The 25,057-nt window shown below is 37.4% G+C and overlaps 1 pseudogene; it reads right to left on the bottom strand.

Moving 5' to 3' along the window:
• Positions 1–13,523: 13,523 nt before the first annotated feature.
• On the bottom strand, positions 13,524–20,912 carry LOC117197162 (60S ribosomal protein L37a-like; annotated as a pseudogene).
• Between the last annotated feature and the right edge of the window lie 4,145 nt (positions 20,913–25,057).

Here is a 25,057-nt window from a genome sequence, read left to right as displayed (position 1 = left end):
ATAGCATCTCATTTCTTAGCCTAAAGGGAGCATAAATAACCACATCCTCTAGGAATGCTAGGACATTTCCTTTTTTTCTCTCGAGTATTTCTGATGCTTTGTTACTAGAGAGGGGAAAAAATTGCCTATATATGATTTTTTTAAAGTTTATCAAATCAGCACTTACCAATTACTGCCAAGTTTTGTTCCTTGAAAACTGAGAGAAAAGAAAAAATCAGAATAGGTATCTAAAAGAAGACTAGATAGAGAATGCTCAAACCCTTTAGGAGCCAAACAAAATCTATGTTTCTGTACTATTAAGTATAGTACAAAAAGGCGAAGTCATGGGCATTAGCCCCATAGGGGCCAGTTAGCTGGACTCAAATTCAAGGCCACAGAATAACCTAACTTTGCTGCTAGCGGCTAATTATATCAATGACCAACAGTAGGAATAGAAAAGTGTCTTCTCACTGCCTGTTTTAACTTTGCCTAACACTTTCAGCTTGACTGTTATCATCGTCAAAAAATTTTTTAAAAATTGGAAGCGGGCTTCCCTGGTGGCGCAGTGATTGAGAGTCTGCCTGCCAATGCAGGGGACACGGGTTCGAGCCCTGGTCTGGGAGGATCCCACATGGCGCGGAGCAACTGGGCCCGTGAGCCACAACTACTGAGCCTGCGCGTCTGGAGCCTGTGCTCCGCAACAAGAGAGGCCGCGATAGTGAGAGGCCCGCACACCGCGATGAAGAGTGGCCCCCGCTTGCCACAACTAGAGAAAGCCCTCGCACAGAAACGAAGACCCAACACAGCCATAAATAAATAAATAAAGCAAACTGTCAACAAGTAAAAATAAACAAACACTATTATATTTTAAAAAATTGGAAGTAATTTTAATATCATATCAATGTTAAATGTAGGTATATTTATGAGCTGCTATACAGACATGACATCTGTAAAACACAACCAGGTGTCTCTTTTGTAGATGGGATTTTAGTATTTTATTTGTCCAAAGCTAAGACCAACTAGTCTGCTTTAGCCTCATAGTACACACTATGGTTTTTCTCATTGTAGCTTTCTCCACCCCCCAAAAAAGCTTATGAATATCATAGTAAACAATCATGAGAGTTTTAAAAAGTCCCAACAATTGTTTTTGCTTCTCCTTTCTAAATTACATCATGGGTAAATATACATACTTAACTTTTCTTGACTAAAGACTTCATTTTTAGAACCAGGAAGAAATACCTAAGTCTTAGTTTTATCTTCTGCTTTGGTATAATTTTCATAGGTTTTGCATAATAAGATAGTAAATGATTTTACAGTGTTATGGAAAAACTAGAGTTTCAGGGTTAAGCAAAAGTATTATTAAAATATCAATATTATATGAAAAATTCTATGCTATATGTAGGGAAATGTTTAATATATGTTTTTAAAATACATATTGGAAATGGAAAACTAAGCTTTGCATGTTGATAAGGTGATGGGCGGCAATACCAACTGTTGAGTAAAGATAAACATGACACAATATTGCAATGTGTTAAAACATACTTTCTGTTTCATCTGTAACTATTTTTGCAAAAATCTAAAAACAGTTTGCTAATCACTATTTGGTGAAACTTTCTTGACAATAGCCTGTTAAAGGTTGTGAGGAAAAAACGTCTCCCTCCCTCCCTTCCTCCCTCCCTCCCTTCCTCCCTTCCTTCCTTCCTTCCTTCCTTCTTTCCTTCCTTCTTCCCTTCCTTCTTCCCTCCCCCATTGGTTTTTTTTTTCTTTCCTTCCCTCCTTCCTCCCTTCAATGTTTAAATATGATCAAATCCCTTGTCATACCTGCAGACTAAAGCAGAAAATTCTGGAAGACTGAGAAAAGCCCACTGCAAGTTGACAGAGCATGCTGACTGCTCTGGAAGTCTGCAAGAACCAGCAGTCCCCAAGTTTCCTTGAGGTTCATGTGAGAAAATAATAACTAACATTTATTGAGGACATATTTTGTGCCCACACTCTTCTAAGCTCTTTACATAGAGTATCCCATTTAATCATCATAGAACTTTACTTCCTACAATTGAAGAAATTGTCTCGAGAGAAGTATTTTAACTTGTTCAGAAGTTTAGACAGATAACAGCTATTATGGAGTCAAGATTCATTTCTTTATACTGTCTCCTTTGTGATCAGGTTAGAACACAAAGCTATGAATCATCCCTACCTAAGTGTTTCCAAGTTGAGAATTCTGGAGAGAGGATATACAACCTAGAGCAGTGACTTTCATCTTTGCTCCTGTAAAGTTTACTTCAGGCATGAGAGACACAGTCAACAAAATTGACTGGAGAAGATAATGCGGTACTGAAAACAGATAGTGTAATGGGAGCACACTCAGGCATGGATGTGTGTATATTTAAGAATCAGTACGTAAGGTCCACTGTCTGTCTGGTTTACTCGCTCTGGATGTACAGACCTTGACAATGGTTGTCAATTAGGGTCCAGCCAGTTTATACATCTAAATCAAACAATACCTAATGGGGTTCTTTAGCCAGTCAATTGTGAATGACTAAAGCTCCGCTATGAGACAAACTTTCTTGCGGCTGAATGTCTAAGACTATGCCCTGGTTTATTTTTAATGTTCAGAAGCGTAAAATCCAAGATTGATGGTGACATGATAAGAATGGTCATAGGAGGAGGGATGTGTAAACGAGAGAAGAAAGAAAATAGAGCAAGGTAAAAAAATACATATATGGTAACCACGTAGGAATTCCATTGCTTGTATATTCATAGCACTTCTTTCTTCTCCATGGAAGTGAGAAGAAGGGCCGTAATAATTAATCTATGTGTCATTATTAACTCTGTCTTAAGGCAATTTAAAAAACTGGAAATATTATGTTATTTTATACAATCATCCTAAAGGGTTAATCGACATTTCCTGTGAAAGGAACAATGATGTTTAGCCAAATAGTTTTAAAAAAGCAGACAACAAAAAATAGCTTCAATAATTCATATTAATTCAAGTCCTATGGTTAATGGGGCAAATGGAGTGCTCTCAGAGGGGATAAAAGCACAGAGCAGCAGCAACAAGACTCTTCAAACCACTGCTGGCAAAAGATACTGTAAGTCCAAAATACCCCTAACCACCTACTGTTCATACTTTATACTCGGGAAAAACTTACTATCACTCTAATTTTGCAGATGGTAGCTAAAACGGTGCCTATACAATTATAACACAAACAAGCAACTGCTTTCATTCTTTGTTGTTACGGTTCTTAGCCTTCATGACGCCATCCAATTTGTCTGAAATGTACACTGTATTAAACTTGTACTCATTTGATCAGGCACAGAAATAGTGGGGCTATGATGAGCTCTATACAGCCCAACAGTTAGATTGTTGTCAGGCTAAAGATATATCAAAGTTGAAAGCCAAATCAGGGATTGGATTACCAAATAGAATGATGAATAGTCAGTCTGAACTGTTTAGAAAGATGATGGATTCATCAGAGATCAATCCTTTAAAGTCTACATACATGTTCATTTTATGAACATTAATTAGGCAATGGCTATGTAGTATGCGTTAGGCACTGTGTCAGGCACTAAGGATAGGAAAAAGCATAAAACTTCCCTTGTGAGTTCTAAAAGTCTCCATCACTCTTCCCTCGGATTTAATGTAATAATGCAACCTACTCTAGTAGTACTATACTCTGATGAAAGTAGCAAGAGAGAAAGGGGAATTTAGCTTCATAAGGAGAAGTTCCTTTTTGAGCTGAGTTTTTATGAATGAGGAGGAAAGAAGGCAAAATTGCATTCATTCACTCATTCACCAAGTAGGTACTGAGCATCCACTGAGTACCAAGAACTTTGTGGTACTTTAAGAATATAATGATGATCAAGGTAAGACGTCTGCCTTTAGGTTGCTTATTGTCCTGTGGAGACTCCAAGTATGTAAAGAGCTCCCTCTCCCCCAAACACACAGACACACACACACACACACACACACACACACACGCACGCAAAAGCAAGTTGAAATCAAGGAAAGGTAAATAATTTGATGTGGCTGGAGCACAGGGTGCATGGGGAAATGTAAACATCTAATCCTGTCCCCTCTTCTCCTTTCCTACTGCTCACTCCTCCCCCTGCTGCTTTATTCTGGTGCTGGTTATTTTCTGTCTGAGCCAATGCCACAGTATCCTAACTGGACTTTCTACCTGCAATTTCACTAACCTCAAACAACGCCATATAATTCTACTTCAAAGGCTCTCATGGTTTCAGGAAAAACTCCTCCACAAGGCAGTCAAAGCCTTTCACAGACTGGCCCCACTCACTTACCCAAACCCTTCTTCCCTAACCCCTGCTGCTTTTCCTTGCACCTGACGTTTTCTCTCTACCAAGCACATCGGCCCAGTGGTATCGTCTTTCTCAAATCTCCAAGCTTTTGTACACTCTGCTTCCTGTATCTGGACTGCTCTTACTTCTTTCTGCATCTAGGGAAGCCTCCTTATCTTTGAGGACTCTCTCCTTTAGGAAGCTTCTCTGACTCTCCTGGCCCACATCAGTGCCACTCCTATGGACTCCCATAAATCCACGTGGTTACAGCTGCCATAGGGAAGTCCATGTTATATCATTTTCACTATGCTGTTGACTGTGTCCTTCATTAGGTCTGGAGTCTCTACAAAATAAGGGCCACGTTTTTGGTTTCAGGGGCATCAACATCTTATACCATGTCTGATAATAGTAACTCTACAAAATATATTTGTTTAGTGAATGAATGAATGAATTGTTGATTCAAGTGTTTGATTAAAGCAGTTTAGATCACATGCTAATATTTTATCCTCCATACTATTGGACAATAAAGAAAAAAGTAGCCTTTTTTCTTAAAGGGTCAGAGAGTAAATATTTCAAGCTTGGTCTCTGTTACAACTATTCAGCTTGGCCTTGATAGCACAAAAACAGCCATAGGCAACAAGTAAATGAATGGATACGGCTGTGTTCCAATACAATTTTATTTACAAAAATAAATGACCAGCCTGCAGGCTGTCATTGGATGACCTTGGCTCTATACCATAGGTCACAGACACAAATCCCACAGATCAGATCTGCTGCAAAAACACAACTTTGTTGTTGTTGTTGAGAGATAATTCTTCATGGGTCTCTCATGTCTCTGCACATCACACAAGCAGAAGCACTGATGGCCTTTGTTGTTCCATACTATCTTTGCAAGGATGTTTGTATAGTGAACAGAGGTGGAAGCTAGAGATAGTGTCCCCTTCTAGAGTAGAGGGCAGACAAGTGTTCTGCCCATTATAAAATGCTCAGGTTCCAAAGCCCAGGGTTTCTCTCCTGTAACACAACCCACTACATATGCAGGTTCTCATGACCCTCTTCATGTAACGTTTTGGGAATTGGACTTCAGGAACCAAGAGACATGCTGACACTGGCTGTTGCTATGACCTTAAGTAATAACGTCTTTTCTGCCTCTTGTGTTCCACCAGCATCTATGAAACTGTAGCAGGCTAAAATGTAGGAGGATAAGGCATCAGACCCCTCATGGTGCTTGATGGTTTTTCCTAAATCACACTTTAAATACTTAGAGCCACTTATGTTCAAATGGCAAGAACTACGTGGCATCGGTCTCCACAGGCACGATGCCTCCAGCTATTTTCTGACCCAATTGCTTCACTGATTTATATTCCTTTTCTGACTCCTATGGGCCTTTGATTCTGCGACCCCTGCTCAAGACAATAAGGCTCCATCAAAAGCGTGGAATTAGATCCGTGTTTTAGAAAGACGACTCTGCTGACAATGTGTAGATGAGTTATGGTGGCGATCTAGAACGAAATGTTGGAGGACAAGGTAATATTCCAGAATACGGAGGATGAAATGACAAATATAGTAGATAAAAAGGAAATGTTTCCAAGGAATTATCAGGACTTGCTGCCATATTGGTGTATCTTGCGAGGGAAAGAAGGACATTGTGAATTCTGCTTGTGATCCATTGGATAGTAGTGATGCCCTTAACTGAAAGTGAAATTGGGAGGAACTTGATATAGCTTTGATGAAGAAAGGAGTCCAAGGAAACACTGATTACCTGGAGGACCAAACTTATGGAATCTAAAGAAGATTTAGCTATAGATGTTAATAAGCAGTTGAGTCTATCACTCTGGAGCAGATTGGCAGGTTGTCTATGGGTGAATTTCAGGGAGTTTGTAAAGCCTGAGAAAACAGATATAAAATGTAGTATACTTGTTGCCTAGTTGTCTTTTTTCTTCTTCTTCCTGGTGCTGATGTCTTTCATTAGACTCTAAGGGGCCTCTGGTGACTCTCTAGCAAAGGTTGGCTGGAGTTAAAGATTTGGGACTCATCCAGAAAATGGTTGAAATTATACTCTGGAATGTGTGTATGGTAAGAAGAGAAGAGAAGAAGGCTAAGAAGAAGTAATTGGAGAAATAAACACAAAATATTTTGGGGAGACAGAAACAGGAAAGTTTCAGAAAAGAATGCTAAACCTTCAGAGGAGTCAAGTAGATTAAGGCCTGAAACAAGGCCATTAAATTTGGTGACTGGTAATCTAAGCAGGTCTGGAAGCCAGGCTTCAGTGGGATTTAAAAAAAAAAAAAAAGGAAGATTAGAAAGTGAGGGCAGCATGAGTGAGCTATTTTTATGGGTTGTCTGAGTCTGAGGATTAGGATGAAAGATTGGATTTTAAGGAAATTTGGGGGAATTATTCAGGACGATAAGAGACTTGAATGTGTTGGAAATTGAAAAGGAGATACCAGAGGAATAAGGTAATTAAAGATGTTATAATAAGGGCAAAAGTTATGAATGTGTGAGTATTCAGAGCATCTTTAAATTCCTTACTTCTCCCGACCCCAGGCCCCATGCCCTCATCTCCACCCTAGCCTTATCAGCCACATTGCGGGAATTGTTGGAGAGGAGAACCAGATAAGAGATTGAAGGGTAGGGAAAAAGAAAGAGAAAGGATAGAAATTTACTGGAGAGAGCATAGGATAAATTTGAAGGAAAAAAAAAAGTAGAAAAAGAAAAAGGCCGTCACCATAGGCAATTTATGATGGGAATTGAAAGTCTGGAGGTAGAGAGAAAGAGGTACCAAAGCAGCAAGTGAGAAAGTGGTAGAACAAGAGGAACAGTGGAAAGTGGATTTAAAGAGTGGAACTGTGTATTTTATTTATTTATCTGGCCATGCCATGCATCATGCGGGATCTTAGTTCTTGGACCAGGGTTGGAACCTGTGTCCCCTGCAATGGAAGCATGGAGTCTTAACCACTGGACCACCAGGGAAGTCCCTCAATTTTTAAACAAGACTTCCTTTCACGATGTTTGAGAACTGAAAGTAAAGATCTGGATTCCTTTTCACTCCCATCGTTTGCTAGAGTGTGTTTCTTTGAGTATCGTGCAATATTTAGACTGGACTTCTTGGGGCTGTAATATTTATTTGGGTTACACAAAAAATGAGGAGGTTACTTAACAGTACAGCTCTGAGTAGGACCAGAATTTTCTCTTCCAGAAGGTACTTTGTACATTCAAGGCCCCAAATCCCAGCACAGTATAGCAGTAGTGTTTAGGCTGACAGGATGGACAATTATGAAGCCATTGGTAGAAAGGAGATACAAGTGTTGAAAAGAAATTTTACATGTTCTTTACTTCTCATTCTAAAAGCCAGGAGAGTTGAAGGAAAAGAAAGATGGCGGAATGATTGTCTTCTATGGATTACTACTTCTGACCCCTTCCACCCTAAGCTTGGGGAAAGAGAACAAAGATTGGAAATGGGGAGGTGGGTTGGGAGATGGGAACAGAACATCTATGAAGCAAAGCTAAGAATGAGGAGAAAAGTAGGAAAAATACCATTTGGCCAATTGTTCTTTCCTCTTTTCCTTCCCTGGAAACCAATCACATTGACATTCCTGTCCAACCCAAACTATTTTAGAGAGCGATAAGGAAAGAAGAAAAGAAAAGGGAAAAGAGAAGATAAAACCTAAAGGGTAAAAACACTTATTTCACTTCTCCTTCCATTTTCTTCTCATTTTTACTTGGCACCATCCATGCCAACCTCAACCTGGAGCCTCCGTCCACCAAGATTCTGTTTGACTTGTGCCTATGTCTGCTGCTTAATGCCACACTGTTCTACTTCAAGATCCTAGAGCCAGCACCAGTGGCTTGAGAAAGTCCATCTTCCTCTGGCTGTCCCATAGGAAGTGTCCTATAATCTAGGACTAAGATTGCAACAGGCAAGACATGCTCCTGATACCTGGAACTTAAAGTACAGAATTCCTGTTCCCTTATTCACATTGTTTCTGCCCTAGATTCTTTCTGATTCAGACAATACCTAGTATAATATATGTGGGAGAGGGATAATCAAGAGAAGAGGGTGTTGTTTATATTTCAAAGGCCTCAGTTAGTTTTCTAACCATTTAGTAAAACACTTTGTTTGACCTCATTGCTTTTTTATATTTACTTAAAATTCAGCATTAGCGAAGTACCACTGTGAATTGTTTTATGTTTCCCTTTGTAATTTATCAACGACTGTTTTTAGTTGTATGAGGCTTTAGGGGCTACATGCAAGTACCTATTTTTCATTACATTTTAATTTATGCAAACACTACAGAAAATAGGAAGATATTATATCAATAAACGGTAGCTATAAAAATTTGCGGGTTAAAACTCCACCATAGAAAAACATCTTTGAGGTTACTTTAAGCAAAAGGTATAATCCCACACAATTGCGCATATTCACTAAGTTTTGGGACAGATAATTTCAAGATTTTCAACTGAATTAAAACTTGGAGATTCATAGTTTGGTCTTTAAGTCCCCCTAAATACCTGAAAAGCTTACTAGCTTAATGGAATGAGTCTACATAAAAAAAAAAGTGGATCATAATTTTTTTGTCCTGGCATAAAATCTTTTTATAACCTACCAGAAAAGTTAAAAAGCCATATTCATAAAATATTTGCTATCATTTGCCTGTGTGTTTCTAATTATTTCCATATCTTGGAAGCAGTTTGTCTCCTGCAATCACATAAAATAAACAGCAAAACATGGTTTTTATTTGTTCAGATTTGAGCTGTAGACATTGCTTCTCAGTAATATTAAATAAGTTATTTAATTCGTTTCTGTTTAAATATTGATAAAGTTTATTATTTGTACTCCAGATTCTTCCACAACCTAGAATAATTTAGATAATTAATAGAATTTTTGATACATTTTAGAATAAGTTAAATTAATATTTAATTCACAGTTCTGTTTGATATCATAAAAAGTAATGATAAATATGAGTATTTTGGCAACCCGTAATTCCTTAATAGCATTCTCTTATGGAGATAAAATGTTTAAATATTAATTAATTTAGTACTATCAGAACTGCATAGTTATTAGGCATTTCCAAATTTGGAATTTTCATTACACAGGAACTGGGTAATGAAAAAAGAAAACTAAAAGTCCTCCTCTAGTCCTTATAGGGGACAGATCAAATGAAATTTTCTAATAATCTGGAGATGTTTCATAATTGAACACTTAGTAGTCATTTCCAAAATAACAAATATAAGGCTTCATTATGGCCTAGGATTTTCAAGTATATCCACGTCTGTCTCTATACCAAATAGGTTTTCATTACTCAAGTAGCATATGGTAGTGAATGAACCAAAAAGGAACATGTTGCATTATTTTTCTGCATTAAGTGCCGACATTATCTTTTTCACACTGTGTGTGTGGTTTTATGTAATGAGAATCCTTTTAGAGACAGTTTGGAGGTACACACTCTATTCTAGCTGATACCTTTTTGAAGGAGCCCATTTTCAAAGTAACATACAGTGTGTGAATTATGCCCAATCTAATTATCATGCAGTACTTTGGGAATTTACTCCTAAATGGCTGCTATTAACATAAACAAGTCAATTTACATGTCACAGTGAGGTTCAGGTTAAAAGAAAACATATAATGGATTTCTGTATATTTGTGATCTATTTTAACTATGCTTTTATTTAAAAGAAAAAAAAGAAGATAAATAGATATACTGATTTCTCTCCATATAAACTTTGCTCTTATAATAGCCATACGAATAGTTAGTGGTAGTTTTCACCATCAGTCACATATACTTTTTGAGTGCCTACTATGTGTAAACATTGTTCTGGACAAAGGCCTTCAAAGCAGATAGGTCTCTGCTCTGGCAACAACTACTCTGAACTAATTTTGCCTCAAATCTCTGCAATAACAGCTTTAGAAATCTAGAGGAAAAAACACTACCGTCAAAGGGCAGGGATGACTGGCATACAAAGAGGGTATTTTTCCGTTTTGAAATGAGACCTTGTAATATGGAAGAAACCTTAAGTGTAAGGCAAGTTAAATTTTTTTAATAAATTCAAATTTAAAACATTGAAATTGGTTGAAATGTGTCGTTTAACTGATGAAGTCAGCAAGAAGATAGGCACTATGTAGTTAAAGAAGAAAAAATTTACAACATGGATATAGAATCATTAACCCAAATTTTTCTCGATCTTTTAAAATTAGGATGATTTACCAAGCTCAGGGAGGAAGGCCAGAAGGAGTTATAAACATACTTTTCAGAGTGGTAAATAAGTATCATGAAAAAATGTTAGATTAATCTTGATGAGTGAGTCAATTTGAGCATTAAAGATATATTCAGTTGTAATGTCTTTTTCCTGGCATTGCACCAGAGCATAGGCTATATTTTCAGGGAATTTAAGTTCTATGGAAGGAGGACATTTGACAAAGAAACATTTCCAAATAAGACAGTAGCAGGATCTCCTTTTCTGGAGGTATGTAGGGAAAAGCATTTTGGTTTTGGCTGTTTCTACAAAGCAGCCACATAAACTGAAAAATAAAACCTCATTCAAGCAAAAATTAGGGGTTCCTCATCTAATTCCAAATAACTGCAGTGGTTATTCTCTCTAGTTTTATCATTATTACATAGACATGTCTCTTGTTCTATCAAAAAGCCCAAGAATGGTTTTGGTTGGTGGCTTTCAAAATCAGAGAACCTTTATATGCACAAAAGCTGAACCTGATTATGACATCAACTTTCAATTATAATCTAAGGGAAAAAAATAAAAGAGAATGTATGTTGGTTGGAAGACCATGAGCTGTTATCAGGGGTATGACATCTAATTGATTCATCCATTCAATCATTCATTCTTTCAACAAATACTCATCGTGCGTTTACTAAGGTAGGTGGGCAACAAACAAACTTCTTCAAGAAGTCTAACTTACATTCTAGGGCAACAAAATGGAGAGCAAAATAAAGATATTCTCTGCTTCAGGGACTCTGGGTTTGATCATTACAATAATAGCAAGAGGGGGAGAAAGAGGAAGATGAGGCAGAGAAGGAAAAAAGGAAGGAAAAATTAATCTTCGCATATACAGTAAGGCTGAGAACAGCGCTTGTTACCATGAAAAACCTCTTCTTTTCTAGTTTATTGTTGACTCTGAGTCATGTCAACCAAATATTTTATATTTTCCAACTATAGTGGTTTCATTTTGCTTAATTTTCAGCACATTATTTTAATGGCACAACTTTGAATTTTGTTTTGAAACAAAAGCACTGCTACAGGATTAAGCTGCAAGTGTAGTTTTAAGATAGAAGGAGAGTGAACTCGATTTGGAAACAACTTTTCCGGCAACGGTATTTTTTTTAAATTATGAATTATTTAAGAATAAAGTTCAAACTCACTTCTGAAATTATCCCCTAGAATTCTAGCCTCCTTGAGATTTTCAGGATCTCCTTTGTAAAGATCCAAAATGACGATCAAACCCTTTTTACAACTATTCATACCTTTATTATTAAAAAAAAAAAAACCTTTTAAACTTGACTGATTTATTTCAAACACTCGTACAACTGAACTAAGAGGGCGGGGAGGGGGGGAGGGAGTGTTTCTCCAGTAGCCTTAAAAAGAATGTAGCGCTATTGTGTTCATAGTTTAATCTGCTGGGATTCCATAACCGAGGAAAGATGGGTGTCAGATCTCCACGCATAATCTTCAGTACATCCGGACCTGAGAAACGGAGGTGGAGAAAACGAAAACAAGATAAAACTGAAGCAAGCTTGCCTTTAACTTTGTAAGAATGTGAATCAAATAGTGCAGGGGAAAAAAAAAAAAAGGCGTCATCAGTTTCAGGATTGGGGCTGAGACACCGACTCTAACTGGGTTCCCTGTTTCTGCTCTGTGCAGATATAGCTAATGCACCACTGAAATGGGAGGCAGGTGGACGGCAAAGCCAGAGAAACTTTTTTTGTCCTCCATCAGATTGAAGTGAGAACAGGAGCCATACTTCGACAAAAAAAATAGAGAAACAAATGGGGACAGAACACCCACAAGTGCAATGGAAGCCCTTCACCCAGTCCTGGTAGAATGTTCTGGATCTGATACCCTCATAGTTGTCTCAGAGCAAGATAAGTGTCGCCTTCAAGATTAAATATTCTTTTATAGGGAAAAGATATGGCAACCAATACCCCTCACTTCATCCTGCTTGATTAAATGGAGACTAACGATTAAATGTAAATCACTTTTAGGTATTTAGACTCCAAGTTAAATAAGTAAATTTTTCATTAGCATAATAAAAACACATGAAAATGCTGTTGTTACTGTACCCAATTTGAAGAAAACACTTAAATGGGAGAGACAATATATCAAAAACTGAAAGTTCCTAAAAAATCACATTAAGAAGTAACTGAATTACTTTTTTGCAAAGTATCCAAAAGGCTCTCAGTAAATATAAATTTTAAGAGAATATTTTAAAATATTTTTAGATGTATTTTCACTGCAACTCTGAACTTTTTTTCTGATGACCCTTTAGATCTTAATACAATCCACATCCTTATTTTCATCACCTGAATCTCCTTTTTAAGTCAAACATTGGTTTCAGATTCTAAAAGTGCTGCTTTAATGTTCATAAATAGTGTAACACACTATCTGAAATAGAGATGGGCAGTTCGGTTTCTAGACTGTAGAGATTTTGGCTTGTTTCTTTTTCTGTTTGTGTATGAGCTACCTGGCTTACCAGTTACTGGATAAAACTGGCTTTTCAATTACTTGTATTAATACATTTCAATTTATTTTAATCTCATTTCATGTTTTATTTCATCATCCAATCAAACATTTTCTAACTACTTTCTGAATTTGTTACCAAACTTTGATACCAAACATCATTTCCAAACTTTGCTTTTCCTTTTCACTTTACCATATATACAGTGTGAAGGTGCTGTGGTCTTAATTCCATCCTCCTCTCTTGATTTCAGACCATACTTTAAAGTGTCCACACAAAAAGTGTGCTTTTTGTTTCTTTTCCACTTGTTGCTGTTGCTTTCCTGGGTTTGGTCTTAGTTTTTGTTTTTTGATGCTTGTTAACACTGCCTCACTTCGCTGGTTCAAAAAGAACTATTATTTGCTCTATGAGTTTTCTGTTTCTCTTGGTGACTATCAGCTTCTGTTTCCTATTTTGGGGCAGAAAGGAAAAAGCCTGTGAATGATGGGTTCTGATTTCAAGACTAGCCCTTTAGAGCAACTTTCTAAAGTGCCAACCATTTAATTCAGAATCACTCAGAAATCTTTCAAGGAATGCAGATTCCTTGGATCTCACCTTTTCCTTCCTGGCATAAGATGGATTTTTTTTTCTTCTAAGAAAACAAAGGTTATTCTTAGATAACAGCTCCCAGGTTAGTTCCTTTCTATAATCTATTTCTTTCTCTTTTAGCAGTCACTAAACTTTAGAAATCTCTGAGGATACTTATTGGGGGGGGGGGGGGTTACATAAATGAATCCATTTATTACAGGCTAGCAGTGTTTCCCATGGTGGAGCTTCTGATCTTTCCATTCCTTCTGTCTTCTGATGATGGACTTTTCTGTGACTGCAGAAGTGGTATTGTAGGGTCAGTACCACCGGCTACCATTTTCATGCAGTGCCAGACACCCACAGCTAGCTCTCCCTCTTGGCTTTGTGACAGAAGGAGCACGTGTACTTGGTGTGCTGGCTCATTCCAATTTTCTTCACCATTTTCCTGAGGGAGACACCATAACAGGTCCTGTATTTACGGACAGTTGCAACCTTCTTGGTGCATTTAGCCTTGTAGCCGTAAATTAGGTCCAAGATCAGAGATATCTGAGGTTTTATCAGTGTTGTTGTTGATGTTGTTATTTTAACGAATAAAAACTATATGATCATCTCAATAGATACAGAAAAAGTGCTTTTGACAAAATTCAACATCATTTATGATAAAAACTCTCCAGAAAGTGGGCATAGAGGGAACCTACCTCAACATAATAAAGGTCATATATGACAAACCTACAGCTAACATCATACTAAACAGTGAAAAGCTGAAAGCATTTCCTCTAAGATCGGGGACAAGACAAGGATGATGACTCTCGCTACTTTTATTCAACATAGTTTTTTGTTTTTGTTTTTTTTTTTCGCTGTTCGCTGGCCTCTCACTGTTGCAGCCTCTCCCGCTGTGGAGCACAGGCTCCGGACGCGCAGGCTCATCGGCCATGGCTCATGGGCCCAGCCGCTCCGCGGCATGTGGGATCTTCCCGGACCGGGGCACGAACCTGTGTCCCCTGCATTGGCAGGCGGACTCTCAACCACTGCGCCACCAGGGAAGCCCTTTTTGATGATAGCCATTCTGACAAATATGAAGTCACCTGGCAACCAACCAGACCAGGGGCCAATCAGCTTACCAGACTGCCCACATAGTTAGCCTGCCACAACAGAAGGACTCACGCAGCCCTCCTAGGGGAAATCTCTGGAATGTATAGCTTGGGTGATGAGAGGGAAGTGCACTGCAGGGACACAGAGGGCACTTCTCCAAGTTCGAGACATGTAACTAACCTACTACATACATAAAAATACCAGTAGCGAAGAATGAACTAATGCCATTTGCAGCAACATGGATGAACCTAGAGATTGTCATACTGAATGAAATAAGTCAGACAGAGAAAGACAAATATCACTTATACATGGAGTCTAAAAAAATGGTACAAATGAACTTATTTACAAAACTGACATAGAGTCACAGATGTAGAAAACAAACTTATGGTTACCAAGGGGGAAGGGAGGGAGGCATGAATTGGGACATTGGGATTGACATATTCACACTACTATATACAAAATAGATAACTAATAAGGATCTACTGCATAGCACAGGGAACTGTTCTCAATACTCTGTAATGACCTATATGGGAAAAGAATCTAAAAAAGAGTGGATATATGTATATGTATAACTGATTCACTTTGCTGTACAGCTGAAATTAACACAAAATTGTAAATCAACAATATTCCAATAAAAATTTAAAAAAATAAAATCCATGTTGTAAAAACAATAAATAAATAAAAATTTTAAATTCTTCCTGTTTAAAAAAAATACCAATAGCAACTTAGACAAAATGAGGCAGCAGAGGAATGTGTTCCAGATGAAGGAACAAAGTAAAACCCTAGAAGAACTGAGCAAAGCAGAGATAGGCAATCTACCTGAGAAAGAGTGGTCATCATCTTTATACATTAAGGAAGCAAAGCCTTAGAAAAGTATATTTCCCAACACCATACAGCTAGTAAGTATTTGGTACAACCAGAATTTTAACAAATGTTTGTTTTATCTCAAAGTTAATGCTTGTTTGTTGTTGTTGTTGTTTTGTTTCCCTGGTCAAAAAGGTCATATAAATATAGAAAAAGTAAGAATTGTTATGACTTGCCTATGGAACAAATGAATTCTATTTTAGTGAATTAGAAGCCAGTAAATAAGGACCAAAGGCAATCTGGCTTCTGTTTGACGATAATTTCCAACTACACTGTAAATTCTAGACACAGGTTTCTTTAAAATATTGACATGTGCCAATGGAATTTTAGAACATACTTGGATGTCTGGAAAAGGAGACTCTATGTAATATACTAGTAAATGCTTCTAATGGGAAACTGGCTTATATTAATAGCCATCAAGGCCACCTCCCCTGTAAGGTCTCTGAGCGGCAGAGATGCATAACCTGTAAAGGTGATATCATATAATATAACCTTTAATTACAATTAAACATTAATTAAATATTTTTCCAATTTTGTCCATTTCCTTGCAAAGAATTTTATAGATTAGCCTCTTTCTGTTTTCATAGTCCAGCTCTTAAAATTAGTAAGTAATTGCTGTTAGTCTTGTTTAAACTTGTTTGAATACAAAGTGCACAGTGAGATATTATTTTTATAGATATTATGCTTCAAATCAGATATCCTCTCAAAAGAAGGTATCATGAAAATTGAATCTGCCAGACCATCAACATGCATTGCAGAGACATCTAATATTAAAAAATAACAATAAAGGAAATCCTGTGCTTTCCACATGACATATTCTGCATTCATAAGCGTGTAAAGGACAAGCTTCTTTTTTTGTGAGTAATACAATATTTCTTAAAAGCATGCATTTTTATGTTCTTTATTGTTAATCAGAGAGCATACTGCTATGATACCATTAACTCACAAGAGATTTCTGACTATATTTTTATATTGATGACACAGTATCCAGCACTAAGCCAGTTGAAAACAACAGGCACCCTCTTATGTTAAAGTGAATTGGAATGATTTGGATCAAAGGCAGAGATATTTAGATCGAGGAACTAAATCCCCCCTTGAGACAATCTATAAAGGTTCCCTTCTAAACCTAGATATTGAAGCTAAAATTAAGCAGTTCTTTTAGCTTAAATAGAATGTGCTCAAGCTGACATAAAGTTTCAGAGACGACTCCTGTCTGTATCCCCCAGAGTTTGAAAATTCTCATGATCTGAAGTTCGAGATGGAACAGATTCTTCAATGTTTGTCTTCAAATGGCCTGTGACTACTTGAGGCTAAGTGGGTACAAAGCTAACCTGAGACAAGAGGTTCTAGGAATTTCCTGACAATATCCCTATTCAAAACTTTGGTCTCTGCCATGGCCAAGTGAGAAGAGTTTTTAAACCAAAATTCTTCTAATCCGTTTTATAAAATTTCTTATTTGTCATTGCTATATCAGGACTTCACCAACTGAAGATGGCCAGAAGCTAAATTCAAAATAATTTAAACCAACACAATATTGTAAGTCAACTATGCTTCAATTTAAAAAAAAAAAAAGAAGTTAAAAACACATTTTAAACCAGTTTCCCAACCTTTACTCTATCAGAGTTACCTGGAGGGCCTGTTAAACTTTTGGACCTATCCCCAAATGTTCTGATTCAGAAATGAGCATTTCTAACAAGTTCTCAGATGAAGTTAATGCCGCTGCTCCTGGGGTCACTGACTTGAACAAGTAAATAAAAAACAAAAAAAGCTCATGTGATTTTTAAGTCCAGTGGTCCAGGAGTCCTATTGCTGCTTCAGGTCTGGGTGGCCCAAAGGGAGGAACTTAAATACTGTAACGAGAGCTCTAACTCTCCAATTATTAGTCAGATTCACTCTGTGTGAGCATTAAGTGGTCTCTGGCACACCCGTAATCATGGTATACAAGATAAGCAAATTCATCGCAAAGGGACAGTCTTACCCAATTCTCTGTAAGGAAAGTTCTGGGGAAGGCTCTGTTTGGTCTTAGCTTATTCACATGCCTATTTCTGGGGGGAAAAAAATGACTGAGCCTAGGGTGAATTGTGATTGTGCAGGTCTAGGCCATGTGCATGGCCATGTGTCCAGAAGAAGTTCCTTCAATAGGCTTGGTCATTTCAATCCTATTTATTTATTTATTTATTTTTAACATCTTTATTGGAGTATAATTGCTTTACAATGGTGTGTTAGTTTCTGCTTTATAACAAAATGAATCAGTTATACATATACATATATCCCTATATCTCTTCCCTCTTGCGTCTCCCTCCCTCCCACCCTCCCTATCCCACCCCTCTAGGTGGTCACAAACCACCTAGCTGATCTCCCTGTGCTATGCGGCTGCTTCCCACTAGCTATCTATTTTACGTTTGGTAGTGTATATATGTCCATGCCACTCTCTCACTTTGTCCCAGCTTACCCTTCCCCCTCCCCATATCCTCAAGTCCATTCTCTAGTAGGTCTGTGTCTTTATTCCCGTCTTACCCATAGGTTCTTCATGACCTTTTTTTTTTTTTATTAGATTCCATATATATGTGTTAGCATACGGTACTTGTTTTTCTCTTTCTGACTTACTTCACTCTGTATGACAGACTCTAGGTCCATCCACCTCGCTACACAAATCACTCTAAAAGAAAGAGGATAGCATGGAATCTTCTTTCTTTTAGAGGGATTCGTGTCCATAAAATTCCTCAGCCCTTCATGTGAGTATGGTTTGGCATGGCAGCTCCTTGGCAGGATGATGCCTGCAAACGTCCCTATCTAGTTTGGGAAGACAGTCTTGACGCTATAGCCCTGGGACCTACACGTAAATATAGGGTTTAAATTACCTTAATGGCAATTTTTTAATCCTTAGTAATGTTCTAACTATGACAGTAGCAAATTTTAAACAGTCTCTGACAGTGTTATTACCAGTCCAGAGAAGAAAGAATTCAAACAATATGAAAATTGGTGATGCAGATGAACACAGACTTGTAGTTCAACAGTTCGACTGATTTCTCTCCTAAGCATAAGGTAAATTCGTTCACATTCAGAGGCTCTTTAAATGACATGATGTAATGTGACTAAAAGAGGTACAGATGGCACTACACTGCCTCTACTGGGAGGAGAGGTCAGACAGCAATTGGCTCTAACACAACCCATCCTAATGTATAGCTACAAGCTGCCACATCAGGGTCCATCCTTCCAAGAGCCTGTTAGGTGAAATAATGGAGCACTGTGACAGTACTCCCCAGAGGCAGGGAAACAGGGTGACATTAATGCTACCCTGAGTAATGCCAGACACTCACAGAATGACTATTCAGGAGCAAGTTTTTAAAAATTGATTACCTCTTTATTTGCCTAATAAGAAACCAAATATTATAGAATATAAAAAAGAATATATATAGGTATATATATATAAAACAGAATCACTTTGCTGGACAGCAGAAATTAACACAACATTGTAAATCAACTATACTTCAATTAAAAAATAAATAATTTTTTAATTTAAAAAAGAAAGCAAATACTATAAATATTAGGTGAGAAATCTAATATGAATCCAGCATCCTACCGATCGTTGAATTTTTTCATAGGAGCACTGAAGGATGACATTTAAAATCACAGCAACATTGGTATTTATACTTTTAATACATATTATCAAATGTAATTTGTATACTACATACTTTAAATAATAAGAATGAGAGAATTAGACCAATCAAACAACACAAAATTCCATTGATATAGATAAAGGATAGTTGGTACTACCTTGATATTCTAAACTCAAACTTGGCCTCATAAACTAATGAGTGCCTTATGGAAAATGACTACTGAAACACTGTGGCTTTCAAAATATTAAAGACCAGAAAAAGGTCATTGTCAAGAAGAAAAAGTTACTGATCATTTATTTCATGAAAGAATCTGTACAAAATACAGGTGTGCAAGGACCAAAGAGACACATTCATTAGGCAGAATATGACTACATATAATTCCATCTATAAGAAATGTTAAATTTGGTGATATGATTTGTGATGGAAGTAGCCCAACCTACAGTTGCATCTGAAAAGCAAAATGTAAAATACTTAAATTTTCCAGTTTAGAAGCAATGCCTCTTCCAACTAACAGGAGATAAGGGGCATGTTCTCCTACCTCCTCATTATTGAAGAGAGAAAAATGGACAATGAAAGGCAAAACGATACCTGGAGAGGACAAGTGACTACTGAGAATCGCCAAAGAAACTAGCAGTAGAATTAGAACAAGAATACAGGTCTTGTCTACCAGATCTGTTCTCATTCTACCATAACGTTCTTCTATGTCTCAGCCATCTGCTTGTGGGCTAACTTAAAACAATTAATTACAGTACTTAGGATTATTAAGTACTGTGATCATTTACTTCCAGCTCCCAGTCAACAAGCTGTGATGTATTTTCAGTTCCATTTTGCACATAAGGTAATTGGGATCAGGTGATATGTCAAATACTAAACATCTGGTTGGTTTTGAAAGGAAGACCGTAAGTCAGATCTCCTTTTTCCGCTGCAGTATGTTGTCTTTCAAAATAACTATGCCCCTAAGTGGGCTTGAACCACCAACATAGCAATTAAAAGCAAAACATAAATAATTGTAAAGAGATTTTGGATAAAGCTCACATTACAGGAGATGTTCAGCTTCATACTCTCTTAGAGCCACTCCCCTCATTCTTTTAAATTCTGTTGGTTACTGTGATATTGCTAAATAAATTGTTCAATCTCTCATTTCTCAATTCATTAGCAATAAAATATATTTTCAACTTCCTGGTACTGAAGGTGGGAATGTAAGTCACATTCTTTCATTTCTCTTTAGCCCATTCTCCAGGCAATTTAAAAATTATTAGTTAAATGCTTCCATCATTCTCATTGTAACTGTAAGTAATATATTTAAACCTCTAGTACTTGTTCCAGCAATTATAGATGGTATGACTCCAGTGGTGTCTCTGCTATATTAAGATGATGTTAATACACTTACTCTTTTCTTCCTGTCTCCTCTTTAGCCCCTTCATCATATCTATAATTACCCATTGCATCTCTGTGCTTCACTGAGATAGGCCATCATTGACTGTATTGTTTTTATCTAGTTTTGATATCAAAATATGCTAATCTGATAAAAGCTAGTTGGAAAGTCTCTCCTCCTTTTCTCTTCTCTGGAAGAGTATATGCAAGATTGAAATTATTTGTTCCTTGAATATTTGGTAGAATTCAACTATAAAATTATCTGGGTTTATTGCTTTTTTGTAAAAAAAAATCTGATTTCTTTTATTGAAAAACCTGTTCTGGTTTACATGCTCAACTGAAGGTGAATATCCAGACCTCACACACAACTGGTCTTCTGGAACAGATTTTCCTGGGAAGACTTCACAGTAGCTAACCTGAGTTTCCACCATTGTTCTATGTAGTCTGGAGCAGTATACAGGATCTTGCAAGGCTATACATCAAATATCCATACAAGAAACCCCGGTCCCTAGGCTTCGAAGTTTTTAATTTGCATGATTAGGGAAGAACCAGCCTCCTTGGTGAAAGCACAGAAGAGTCTGTAACAGCAAAAAGATATGGTAGCTTCTTCAACATTCATGGTCTGGAAGAGATGTGATCAAGAGCTGGCATTCAAGCTCTGAAATTACAGCAGTGTGATCAAGCGGAACCTTTGTGCCCTGTACTTTATGACCACCTTAGCTTTTAAAGATTGGGGAGCACCAACTTTTCCCCTGGTCGGAATCCCAAAACTTGTGATTCAGCTACATGATATGATGAACCAGCATCCCGATCTACTCTGTCAGCATTCTTCCAGAACTGATTATATTAAGCACGAGGCTCTGATCAGTTTTCATGGAATTTTCCTTGAGACCAGACTCCTGTTCTGGGAAAGCCAGGCCGTAGGAAGTGAGTCTTGGACAAGTTGACCCTTACCTCTTAGGTTTTCTGTTTTTTCTTAAATCACTTTTTCTAAATAGCTTTTTTTAAAGGAATTTATTTCATTGAGTTTATCAAATTTCTTAGGACAAAATTTTCATACTATTCACATTACTTTTTTTTTTTTTTTTTTTTTCGGTACGCGGGCCTCTCACTGCTGTGGCCTCTCCCGCTGCGGAGCACAGGCTCCAGACGCGCAGGCTCAGCAGCCATGGTCCACGGGCCCAGCCGCTCCGCGGAATGTGGGATCCTCCCGGACCAGGGCACGAGCCCGTGTCCCCTGTATCGGCAGGCGGCCTCTCAACCACTGCACCACCAGGGAAGCCCTTCACATTACTTTTAAAATTTCTCCTTTTAAGAAAATTAATTTGCCAATTATTTATTTTATGTTTTTCAAAGAAGCAGATTTTTAACTTTGTTTTTCTATTACTGTAGCTTGTTTTTACATTCACTGATTTCATTTACCTAACAAATGCTGACTGAGTTCCAACTATTGGCTAAGCATTCTTCTAGGTACTGGGAAAAAATAGTTTAAAAATCCTTCATGTAGGGGCTTCCCTGGTGGCGCAGTGGTTGAGAATCTGCCTGCTAATGCAAGGGACACGGGTTCGAGCCATGGTCTGGGAGGATCCCACATGCTACAGAGCAACTAGGCCTGTGAACCACAACTACTGAGCCTGCGTGTCTGGAGACTGTGCTCGGCAACAAGAGAGGCCGCGACAGTGAGAGGCCTGCGCACCGCGATGAAGAGTGGCCCCCACTCGCCACAACTAGAGAAAGCCCTCACACAGAAACGAAGACCCAACACAGCCAAAAATAAATAAATTAATTAATAAACTCCTACCCCCAACATCTTCTTAAAAGAAAAAAAATCCCTCATGTGATCAAACATGCCATTCTAATGTAAATGACACAAACATGTAAGGTATATTCTGTGTTAAATGGGATATATTCAATGGAGAAAAATATATTAGAGTAGAGGAGTTAAGAAGAATGAGAATAGAGGTGTAATTTTGTAAAAGGGAGTCGAGAAAGGCCTCATAGAGAAGATCACATTGGGGAAAGACCTTAATAAGAGTAGGAAATGAACCATGTTTCTCTCAGAAAAGCATTGTATGTGCAAGTGTCAGCATGCTCCTGGTGTGAGAGCAATGTTTGGTGTTTTTGAGGTTCATCAGAATCCTTGTGTGACTGGTGTGGAGGAAGCAAAAGAGAAAGAAGGGAATGAGAGGGAGATGTTTGCTCTTACTTCATTATTCCTTTTCTTCTACTTTCTTTGGATTTAGTTTGATGACACTTTTTCTAATTTCTTTTTTGGGCCTCTCACTGTTGTGGCCTCTCCCGTTGCGGAGCACAGGCTCCGGACGCGCAGGCTCAGCAGCCATGGCTCACAGGCCCAGCCACTCCACGGCACGTGGGATCCTCCCGGACCGGGGCATGAACCCAAGTCCCCTGCATCGGCAGGGGAACTCTCAACAACTGCGCCACCAGGGAAGCCCTAGTTTTTCTAATTTCTTGAGTTGAATACTTTGCACAATAATTTTTAGGGTTTTGTCTTTACTAATATAAGTATTTGGGACTATACATTTTCCTCAAAATACATGACTTTTGCTACATTAGTTGCATTTTATATTTTATGCTTATTATTTTGTTACAATAATAGTCCAATATCATTCTGACAGGTGTGAGGTGATATCTCATTGTTGTTTTGATTTGAATTTCTCTGATGATTAGCAATGTTGAGCATCTTTTCATGAGCCTGTTGGCCATCTATATGTCTTCTTTTGCAAGATTTTTATTCAGGTCTTCTGCCTGTTTTTAAATCAAGTTGTTTGTTTTTTGAAAATGAGTTGTATGAGCCATTTATGTATTTTGGGTATTAACCCCTTTTTGGACATACCATTTGCAAATATTTTCTCCCATTCAGAAGGCTGTCTTTTCATTTTGTCAATGGTCTCTTTTAATGTGCAAACATTTTCAAGTTTAATTAGGGCCCATTTGATTATTTTTGCTTTTGTTTTCTTTGCCTGAGGAGACAGATTCAAAAAAATATTGCTAAGACTTAAGTCAGAGAGTGTTCTGCCTATGTTTTCTTTTAAGAGTTTTATAGTTTTTGGTCTTTGATTTAGGTCTTTAATCCATTTTTAGTCTCTTTTTATATATAAAGTGAGAAAATGTTCTAATTTCATTCTTTTACATGTAGCTGTCCAGTTTTCCCAGCACCACTTATTGAGGACACTCTCTTTTCCTCATTTTATATCTTGCCTCTTCTGTCATAGCTTAATGGACCATATGTGCATGGGTTTATTTCTGGGCACTCTATTCTGTTCCATTGATCTCTGCATCTGTTTTTGTGCCAGTACCATACTGGTTTTCTTTTTTTAACTTTTTGTTTTATATTGGAGTATAGTTGATTAACAATGTTATATTAGTTTCAGTTGTACAGCAAAGTGATTCAATTATACATATAGCTGTATCTATTCTTTTTCAAATTCTTTTCCCATTTAGGTTGTTACATAATATTGAGCAGAGTTTCCTGTGCTGTACATTAGGTCCTTGTTAGTTAATCATTTTAAATATGGCAGTGTGTACATGTCAATCCCAAAGTACCATACTGTTTTGATTACTGTAGCTTTGTTGTATAGTCTGAAGTCAGGGAGCCTGATTGGCTCTTATTTTTGAAATTAAGCTTCCATGAATTTAAACTTGCTGCCATTACATGATTGCTTTTTCAATCTCTATGGCTGACTGGGAGTTCATGGAGACTAGAGCATCATCTTAATCACCTTGTTTCCAGAGTAAAATAAGATACCTAATGTATAGTAGATCCTCAAAATAGATATTTGTTGGGTGAGTAGAGTTTATTATTGCCACCATTGTTCTATTTATTGATTTTCTAGATTGCATTCTCTTTTTTTCTCTTGGCTATTTGCTTTTCTATTGTTGGTTTATTATTTGCTTCCCTGTCAGGAAAAACAAAACAACCTTATAAAAAGGTTTTGTGACTACTTAGAAATCAGATTTTTAGGTGTTTCTTTGTAAGTTTCTTCTATTTGTAGTATCTAACTGGACTGGGAATTCAGTTCTGCTTTATAAAAATGAGAAGATTTGTTTTAATTTTTTTTAATGTTGCGCTTTTAAGAGAATAAGAGGAGAAGTAAACCCCAAAAACACAGAAGGCTAAAGACTGATTTTCAGAAAACCCTCACAAATGAATATTTTTTAAAGAACTGGGATATTTAATATGAAATTTATATGTTTACAATGCTGCGTTGCTGATCCTGTCCATTTCCCCAAGTACCATTAAACTTGGCTAAGACCAAAAAGTCTTTTGTGAGAAGTTTATCTATGACAGCAGGTAAGCAAAATGAGTTCCATCTCTAGGACAATATGATGGAAGAGGGGCAGCTTGAACAGGGTACCAAAGTGACTCATAAGCTGACCTACTTTGAAAGAGGCAAAAATCTCAAATAGGACATTCCTTCTTGCACTGGACTTTCCACTAAACATTAAATAAAGATTGAATCCAATCTTTCTTAGATTTTAAGAGGCAGTTGACAGTTGAGCATTAGTTAGCTGTAGAAAAGAATGAAGAAGTATCTATGATTGTTCAAATGCA

This window comes from Orcinus orca, chromosome 11 (assembly GCF_937001465.1).
Source record: "Orcinus orca chromosome 11, mOrcOrc1.1, whole genome shotgun sequence".
Taxonomy (NCBI): domain Eukaryota; kingdom Metazoa; phylum Chordata; class Mammalia; order Artiodactyla; family Delphinidae; genus Orcinus; species Orcinus orca.
The sequence above is the reverse complement of the archived record's forward strand: the minus strand, read 5'-3'. Positions and strand labels throughout refer to the sequence as shown.